The sequence below is a fragment of the Cynocephalus volans genome, chromosome 10 (genome assembly GCF_027409185.1).
Source record: "Cynocephalus volans isolate mCynVol1 chromosome 10, mCynVol1.pri, whole genome shotgun sequence".
NCBI lineage: Eukaryota > Metazoa > Chordata > Mammalia > Dermoptera > Cynocephalidae > Cynocephalus > Cynocephalus volans.
In genome coordinates, this window is record NC_084469.1 from 90775710 (window position 1) to 90785152 (window position 9443).

General features: G+C 37.9%; 1 pseudogene; it reads right to left on the minus strand.

Annotated features, from left to right (window-relative positions):
* Nucleotides 1-2590: 2590 nt before the first annotated feature.
* Nucleotides 2591-3227, minus strand: LOC134387482 (elongin-C-like; annotated as a pseudogene).
* Nucleotides 3228-9443: the final 6216 nt, after the last annotated feature.

Sequence of the window (9443 nt, forward strand, 5' to 3'; positions counted from 1 at the left end):
TTCTAAGGTACAGCAAGATTTAGGGTGCATTCAAGTTACCTGGGGATCATGTCAAAATGCAAATTCTAACTCAGCAGTTCTAGGGTGGGACCTGAGATTCTACTTTTCTAACAAGCTCCCTGGGGATGCTGATGCTGCTGGTCCACAGGCCACACTTTGAACAGCAAGGGTCTAGAATAAATCTAATTATTCGTTTATAGGATATATAGGACTGGGGACACAAGTTAAATAACTTGATAAGGAAGAAAGCAGCAAAATGCAGAAGGTAGGATGTTATACTGGACAAATGACATGGTTTTTTTCAAGGTAGAAAAAAAAGAGAGGAAACAATTATAGATTTTAAAAAGACTTGGGATACTTCCAGTTTGGAAAACAATTTAGCAATTATAATTCACATTCCATAAAAGTCAACATTTCAAAGTGTACAGTGCAGTGGCTGGCCGGTTAGCTCAGTTGGTTACAGCACGGTGTAGTAACACCAAGATCAAGGGTTTGATCCCTGTACCGGCCAGTCGCCAAAAAAAAAAAGGTCAAAATGTACAGTCCAATTTTTAGTACATTTAGAAGATCGCATAACCATAATCACTACTTCTAGAATATTTTCATCATCCGAAAAAAAAACACCATACCCATTACCAGCCACTCCCCACTTCTCCCTCCCCCCAGCTTCTAGAATCATTAATCTATTTTCTGTCTTTTTGGATTTGCCTATTCTGGACGTTTCATTTAAATGGAATGTAGTCTTTTGTGTCTGGCTTCTTTCACTTAGCATAATATTTTCAAGGTGCATCCATGTTGTAACATGAATCAGTACTTCATTCTCTTTATGGCTGAATAATATTCCATTGCATGCATGTATCACATTTTGTTGATCCGTTCATCAGTAGATAAACATTTGGGTTCTTTTCACTTTTTGACTATTATGAATAATGCTTCTAGGAACATTCATATACACATTTTTGTGCGAACATATGTTTTCAGTTATCTTGGGTGTATACCTAGGAGTGAAATTGCTAGGCCTTATGATAACTCTATGTTTAACTATTTGAGGAACAGACAAACTGTCTCCCACAACTGCTGCACTGTTTTACATTCCCCTAGTAATGTATGAGGGTTCCAATTTCTTCACATCCTCACCAACACTTGTTATTTTCCATGGTTTTTATTATAGCCATCCTAGTAGGTGCCGTGAAGTGGAATCTCATTGCGGTTTTGATTTGCATTTCCCTAATGACTAGTGATGTTGAGCATTTTCTAATGTGATTATTGGATATTCATATATCTTCTTTAGAGAAATAGCTATTCAAATTCTTTGCCCATTTTTACTTTTTATTTTTTCAGCTTTATTAAGGTATAATTGACAAATGGAATTGTATATATTTACGGTGTATGAAGTGATAGTGTGATATACGTATACATTGTGAATGATTAAATCTAGTTAATTAACGTATTCATCACCTCACGCACTTATTTTTTGTAGTCAGGACATTTAAGATCTACTCTGTTAGCCATTTTCAAGTACACAATACGTTCTTATTAGCTATAGTTACCGTGCCGTGCAATAGATCTCCAGAATTTACTCTTCCTAACTTACACATTGTACCCTTTGATCATCCCCACCTCCTCCCCACCGTCAGCCGTGCCAACCACCGTCCTACTCTCTGCTTCTGTGAGTTCAACTTTTTTCTATGCCTGGCTTATTTCTCTTAGTGTTGTTACCAGGCACACAGGTCCAGCTGCCTGCCCTCTTGTAAAAAACAAACCACCCAAGAGTCTAATGTTGGTGAAAATGGAAGTCAGCTTTTGTTTAGGAATACCGGTGACCTGAGGAGAGATGCTGGGCTAACCCACCTCCCCAGTAAGCCTGAAGGAGGATGGCCAGACTAAAGGCATCTCAAAGACTCAGATGTACTCAAGGGTTTTTTTTAAAAGGGCTGGGAGAATGGAACATGGGAAATGAAATGCAGGAGGGAGAGGCAGGTGAGCAGCAAGGCCTTCATCCGAGGTCTCAGGTGCAAAGTCTCACCAATACTCCATCTGGTTTCTGCTCCCATCTTTGCTGTTATCTCAGAGTCTGGGTAGTACATGCAAGTCTACAGCTTCAGGCTGGCTGAAAAACAACTTTACATTCATGTAAATAATGTCGACTTGTCCCATAACCAAGGTTCAAAATATCAAATAATCATGGAAAAAGAGGGAACTCAGAGAAATGCATGCCAAGAAAAAAAACTATCCTTTTAAAATTTGCCTATAGCCCATGCCGTTTTAGGTCCCAACATGGCTTCAGTCCTGCTCACTCCAACAGTGTAATGTCCTGCAGGTTCATTCCTGTTGTCACAGGAATGTTGACAGGATTTACTTCTTTTTAAAGGCGAAATAGTATCCCATTGTGTGTGTGTATATAGAAAAAATATAGATATAGATCACATTTTCTTTATCCATTCATTCATTGATGAACACTTCCATTGATCCCATATCTTGGCTATTGTGAATAATGCTGCAGGGAATGAAGATATCTCTTTGACATACTGATTTCTGTTTTTTTTCTTTTTAATACTGAAACAAGGTAACAGTTTATAATTTATTTTATTTAACAATCTAGGAAGTTTGCAGCCATCAGTAGTTCCAGTGCAATTTCAGGTGCAATTGGGAATTTGGGAATCTTGGTGGAGCTGTTAGTGTAGCAAACCTTGTAGGTTAAATACGTGCATACTTTTGATATTACATATGAAGGGATCTCTCTAAAGTTGACTCATTGGTTTTGTTCTCAGCAAACTGACCTGAACCACTCAAAATGGGTTTTATCGTTCCTAATGTTAGTGCATGTTATGTTTTTATAATAAATTCATGACCATCAGAAGCTATCCCTACTTTGCTTCCACAGGAACTTTAGTAGTTTCTCATCAGCCCAGCAGCCACTGCAGCTGGGTCCCCACGTACTGCCACAGCCCCTACTCCAGGGCCACTCCTCCACCCCCAGCCACCTGCCCTGGTGGGTTCTCAGGCAGTGGGAGGAACTAATTCCACCCGTCTCAGCCACTTTCTGCCTGTAGGTACCGATTTCACTCCCTTTGGGTATATACCCAGAAGTGGGATTGCTGGATCATATGGTAGTTCCACTTTTAATATTTTGAGGAACCTCCATACTGATTCCCATAATGGCTGGGCTAATGTACATTCCCACCATCGGTGTATGATGGTTCCCTTTTCTCCAAATCCTCACCCATGCTTACTTTCATCTTTTTGATAATAGCCTTCCTAACAGGTGTGAGGTGATATCCTTTTGTGGTTTTAACTTGTTTTTCTCTGATTTTTAAAATTTGGGGTTATTTGTCTGTTTATTGCTAAGTTGTAAGAGTCTTCTATGTACTCTAGATAGGAGACCCAGATGAATATATGAATTAAAAATATTTTCTCTCATTATGTGGATTGTCTTTTCACTTTCTTGTTAGTGGATTTTGAAGCACAAAAGTTTTTAATTTGGATGAAGTTGAATTTATCTATTTTTTTTTCCTTAGGTTGCTTGTGCTCAAGGTGCCATATCTAAGAAATTATTGAATAACCTAAGGTCACAAAGATTTATGCCTATGTTTCTTGTAAGGGTTTTATAGTTTTCAGCTCTTACATTTAGGTCTTTGATCCATCCTGAGGTGTTTTGCTTTCTTTATTTTGTTTTTTGAGTGTTTTTTTTTTTAAATATGATGTAAGGTAAGGGTCCCTATTCATTCTTTTGCACGTGAATATCTAGTTGTCCCAGCACAATTTGTTGAAAAGACTAGTCTTTTCTCCATTGAATTGTCTTGACACCCCTGTTGAAATTGACCATAGATTATGGGTTTATTTCTTATGTCAGCGCTGTGTGTGTTTCTGTAACAAAGTATCACAAACTTGGTGGCTTAAGACACCACAAATTTATTATCACACAGGCTAAACTCAAAGTTTAGGCAGAGCTGCATTCCTTCTTTGCCTTTCCCTTCTTTTTTTTAATTTTTTTTTTTTTTTTTGCTGCTGGCCTGTGTGGGGATCTGAACCCTTGAGCTTGGTGTTACAACATCGTGTTCTAACCAAGTGAGCTAACTGGCCAGCACTTCCTTTCCCATATTCTAGGGGCTGCCTGCATTCCTTGGCTCATGGCCCCTTCTTGTACCTTTAAAGCCAGTAGCATCTTCAAATCTTCACTTCTCTGCTCCTGTTACCAAATCTACTTTTTTGACTCTGATCCTCCTACCTTCCTCTTATAAAGACTCTTGTGATTTCTTTGGGCCCACCAAGATAATACAGGATAATATAATCTACCTATCTCAAAACCCTTAATTTAATCACATCTGCAAAGGCAACCTTTAACCATGTGTCTTAGTCTGTTTTGTGTTGCTATAAAAAATACCACAGATTTGGTAATTTATAAACAATAAAAATTTATTTGGCTCACAATTCAAGAGTCTGGGAAGTCCAACAGCATGGCACTGTCATCTGATGAGGTCCTTCATGCTGCATCATTCCATGGGATGGGAGGTGAAAGGACAAGCAAGCACAAGAGAGAGTGAGGGCAGGAGGGGCCCAAACTCTCTTTTAACAGGAACTCATTCCCACAATAGTGGCATTAATCCATTCATTAGAGCAGTGCCCTCATGGCCTACCTCTTAACAGTCCCACCTCTTAATACCATCACAATGGCAATTAAATTTCAACATGAGTTTTGAAGGGGACATTCAAACCATAGCACCATATTTTACAGGTTCCAGGCATTAGAACATGGACATCTTGGAGCAAGTTCAGTTGGCAGGAGACATATTTAGCATGCCATCATACTGTACCATACAGCCTTAATTTTTGTAGCTTTGTAGTAAGTTTTGAAATTGGAAGGTGTGAGTGCTCCAGATTTGTTCTGTTTCAAGACTGTTCTGGTTATTCTGGGTCCCTTGCATTTTCATATGAATTTTAGGTTTGTCAGCTTGTCAATTTCTGCCCGAAAAACAGCTGGAATTTTGATGGGGATTACATTGAAGCTGTAGACCAATTGGGGGAATATTGTGCTCTTAATAATATTAAATCTTCCAGTCTATAAACACGGGATGTCTTTCCATTTATTTAGGCCTTTAATTTTCTCAACTGTGCTTTATAGATATCAGTGTATAAATCTCGAACTTCTTTTCTTAAATTTACTACAAGTATTTGATTCTTTTTGATGCTATTGTAAATGAAATTGTTTTTCTTAATTTCCCTTTTGGATTGTTTATTGCTAGTTTATAGACATACAACTCACTTTTGTGTGTTGATCTTGTATTCTGAAACTTTGCTGAATTCATTTATTAGCTCTGATTGTGTGTGTGTGTGTGTGTGTGTGTGTGTGTGTTCTTTAGAGTTTTCTACATAAAAGATCATATCATCTGCAAATAGAGATGCAGTTTTACCTCTTTCTTTCCAGTCTGAGTGCCTCTTATTCTTTTTCTTTTCTTATTTCTCGTCCATAACATCCAGTACAATGTTGAATAAATGTGGCAAAAGTGAATATCCTTGTCTTGTTTTTGACCATAGGAAGAAAACTTTCATTCTTTCACCATTAAGTATGATGTTAGCTCTGGATTTTTGATAGGTGCCCAGTATCAGATTGAGAAGGTTTCCTTCTATTCCTAGTTTGGTGAGTGTCTTTATCAGGAAAGTATGTTGGATTTTGTCAGACACTTTTTCAATGTCTATTGAGGTGATTATGTGGTTTTTATTTTTATTTTATCAATGTATTTTCCCAATTTTTTTTTGTTGTGTTAAAATGGAGAAAAATGAAGGAGAACACATGTTAAAGATGGAGGCACTCTTGCTCTCCAGGCTTTAGACTGTGTCAGCAGAAATGCAAATAGACCAGGTCAGCAAGAATTCTCAAGGCTTAACCGCAAACCACAGACTTCCTATTGAGTTACCTAGGAGATGGGGAGGTATGAGATGGGCTTACAGCTGGCTAAAACATATATAATACATGCTTGTAGACAATGAAGTTGCTTGGTGCATGCATTAAGTCCCAGAACTTTGTGTCTGGTTTCTGGTTGCCCACCTGCCTAGGCGGCAGCCCCTAGCTCAAGGCGTGCCCTGAGCAACTCACCTCACTGCCCTCTCTTGGCAGGGCTGCCTGCAGCCCTGCTCCCTGAGGGACTCCTGGCAGAGGCTGCATGTAGTCCCGCCTCCTGAGACCCCCCAGGACCAAGAGACACGTGCATTAAAATACACACAACATAAAATTTATCACCTTAATCATTTTAAGTGTACAATTCAGTGGTATTAAATACATTTATAATGTACAACCATCACCGCCGTTCATCTCCATTACTCTTTTTATCTTTTAGAAATGAAACTCTATACATTCTGTCTTGGTCCATTTTCTTTTGCTTATAACAGAATACCCAAAACTGGGTAATTTGTAAAGAAACAAAATTTATTTTCTACAGTTTTGGAGGCTGGGAAGTCCAAGGTCAGGGGGCACATCTGATGAGGCCCTTCCTGCTGGTAGGGGGACTCTGTAGAATCCTAAGGTGGCACAGGGCATCACATGGTGAGGGGGCTAGAGCAAGCTAGCTCATGTCTCTCTTCCTCTTATAAAGCCACCAGTCCCACTCCCATGATTAATCCGTTCATGAGGGCTCACCCTCATAACTCAATCCCTTCTTAAAGGCCCCACCTTTCAAATACTATAGTTGGATTCCCCATCCTCTTAATACTGTTTCAATGGGGATTAAGTTTTAACATGAGTTTGGAGAGGACAGACATTCAAATTATAGCACCAATTAAACAATAATGTCCCATTTCCCCATCCCATAAGCCCCTGGCAACCACTATTCTATTGTTTGTCTCTATGATTTTTGACTACCCCAAGTACCTCATATAAGTGGAATCCTATAGTATTTTTCTTTTTCTGACTGACTTATTTCACTTATAATGTCTTCACAGTTCATCCATATTGTAGAATAGGTCAAAATTTCTTTCCTTTTTAAGGCTGAATAGTATTGCGTTGTGTACATATACCACATTTTGTTTATCCATTCATCTAATGATGGACACTTGTGTTGCTTTCATGTATTAGCTATTGTGAATAATGCTGCTATGAACATAGGTATGAAAATACCTCTTCAGATTCTTGCTTTCAGTTCTTTTTGGTATATACCCAGAAGTGGAATTGCTGGACCACATGGTAATTCTATTTTTGATTTTTTGAGAAATCCCATACTGTTTTCCATACTGGCTGTAGCATTTAAATTCCCACCAATAGGGCACAAGCGTTCCAATTTCTTCACATCCTTGTCAACACTTTTTATTTTCTGGGGATTTTTTTGGGTGTGTTGTTATTGTTGTGGTGGTTGTTGTTATTTTGGCAGCTGGCCAGTAAGGGGATCCAAACCCATCACGTTGGTGTTACAAAACTGCACTCTAACCAACTGAGCTAACCACCCAAGCCAGCACTTATTTTCTGTTTGTTTTTTTTAATAGTAGTCATTCTCATGGGTGTGAGGTGATATCTCACTGTGAGTTTGATTTACATTTCCCTAAGATTAGTGATGTTGAGCACATTTTCATGTGCTTATTGGCAATTTGCATATCTTTGGAGATATGTCCATTCAAGTTCTTTGCCCATTTATTAGATGGGTCTTTGTTTCTCTGTTGTTGAATTTTAGGAGTTCTCTATATTTTCTGGATATTAATACCTTATTAGATATATGATTTGCAAATATTTTCTCTCATTCTGTAGGTTGTCTTTTCACTCTGCTAATTAGGTACTTTTTTTTTTGGCAGCTGGCTGGCATGGGGATTCAAACTCTTGACCTTGCTGTTATCAGCACCATGCTCTACCAAGTGAGCCAACTGGCCAGTCCTTAATAGTGTCTTTCGATGCATAAAAATGTTTAATTTTCATGAAATCCAATTTGTCTATATTTTGTTGTTGCTTGTGCCTTTGGTGTCATATCCAAGAAATCATTGCCAAATCCAGTACCATGAAGCTTTTGCCCTATGTTTTCTTCAAAGAGTTTTATAGTTTTAAGTCTTACATTACATACAGTTTTAAGACATAACATGATCTTTCATCCATTTTGAGTTAATTTTTGTATATGGTATGAGGTAAGGGTCCAACTTCATTCTTTTGCATGTGAATATCCAGTTTTCTTAACACTATTTGTTGAAATGCCTCTCCTTTTTCCACTGAATGGTCTTGGCACCCTTGTCAAAAATCATTTGACCAGGGCTGAGCCCGTGGCTCACTCGGGAGAGTGAGGCGCTGGGAGTGCCGAGGCCGCGGGTTCGGATCCCATATAGGGATGGCCGGTTTGCTCACTGGGTGAGCGTGGTGCTGACAACACCAAGTCAAAGGTTAAGATCCCCTTACCGGTCATCTTTTAAAAAAAAAAAAAAAAATCATTTGACCATATATGTGAGGGCTTACTTCTGGGCTCTCTATCTCTCTATTATATTCCATTGGTCTTCAAAAACTCCTTCTTTGTAGTGAGTTTTTAAATCAGGAAGTATGAGTACTCCAGCTTTTTTCTTCTTTTTCAAGACTATTTTACACCGTACTGGCCAGCTATGAAAAAAAAATTTGTTTTGGATATTCAGGGTCCCTTGAAATTCCCATTTTAGAACTCTAGAATGGGAATTTCCCATTTCTGCAAAAAAATGTTACTGAAATTTTAATAGGGATTGTATTGAATTTGTACATTTGTTTGGGTAGTATTGACATCTTAACAATATTAAGTTTTCCAATCCATGAACATGGGCTGTGTTTCCATTTATTTACGTCTTATTTAATTTCTTCCAGCAACATTTTATAGTTTTCATTGTACAAGTTTTTCATTTCCTTAGTTAATTCCTAAGTATTCTATTCTTTTGATGCTGTTATAAATGGAACTGCTTTCGTAATTTTCTTTTCAGATTGTTCATTGTTAGTATACAGAAATGCAACTGTTTTTGTGTGTTGACTTTGTATCCTGCTACCACTGCTGAATTCATTTATTACTTCTAACAGGGTTTTTTTCTTTGTTTTGTTTTTGGGTTTTTTTTCTTTGTGGAATCTTTGGGTTTTCCACATGTAAGATCATATCATCCAAACAGAGATAATTTTACTTCTTCCTTTTCCAATTTGATGGCCTTTTATTTATTTTTCTTGCCTAATTACTCTGGCTAGAACTTCCAGTACTATGTTAAATAGAAGTGGTGAAAGCAGGCATCCTTGCCTTGTTCCTGATCTTAGAGGAAAAGCTTTCAGTCTTTCACTATTAAGTATAATGTTCACTGTGGGTTTTTCATATATGGCTTTTATTATGTTAAGATAGTTTCCTCTTATTACTAGTTTCTTGAGGGTCTTTATCAGGAAAATGTGTTAGATTTAGTTAAATGCCTTTTCTGCATCAAATTGAGATGACTCTTCTATTGATATTCTTTTGATATGATAATTGGTTCTTGTATGT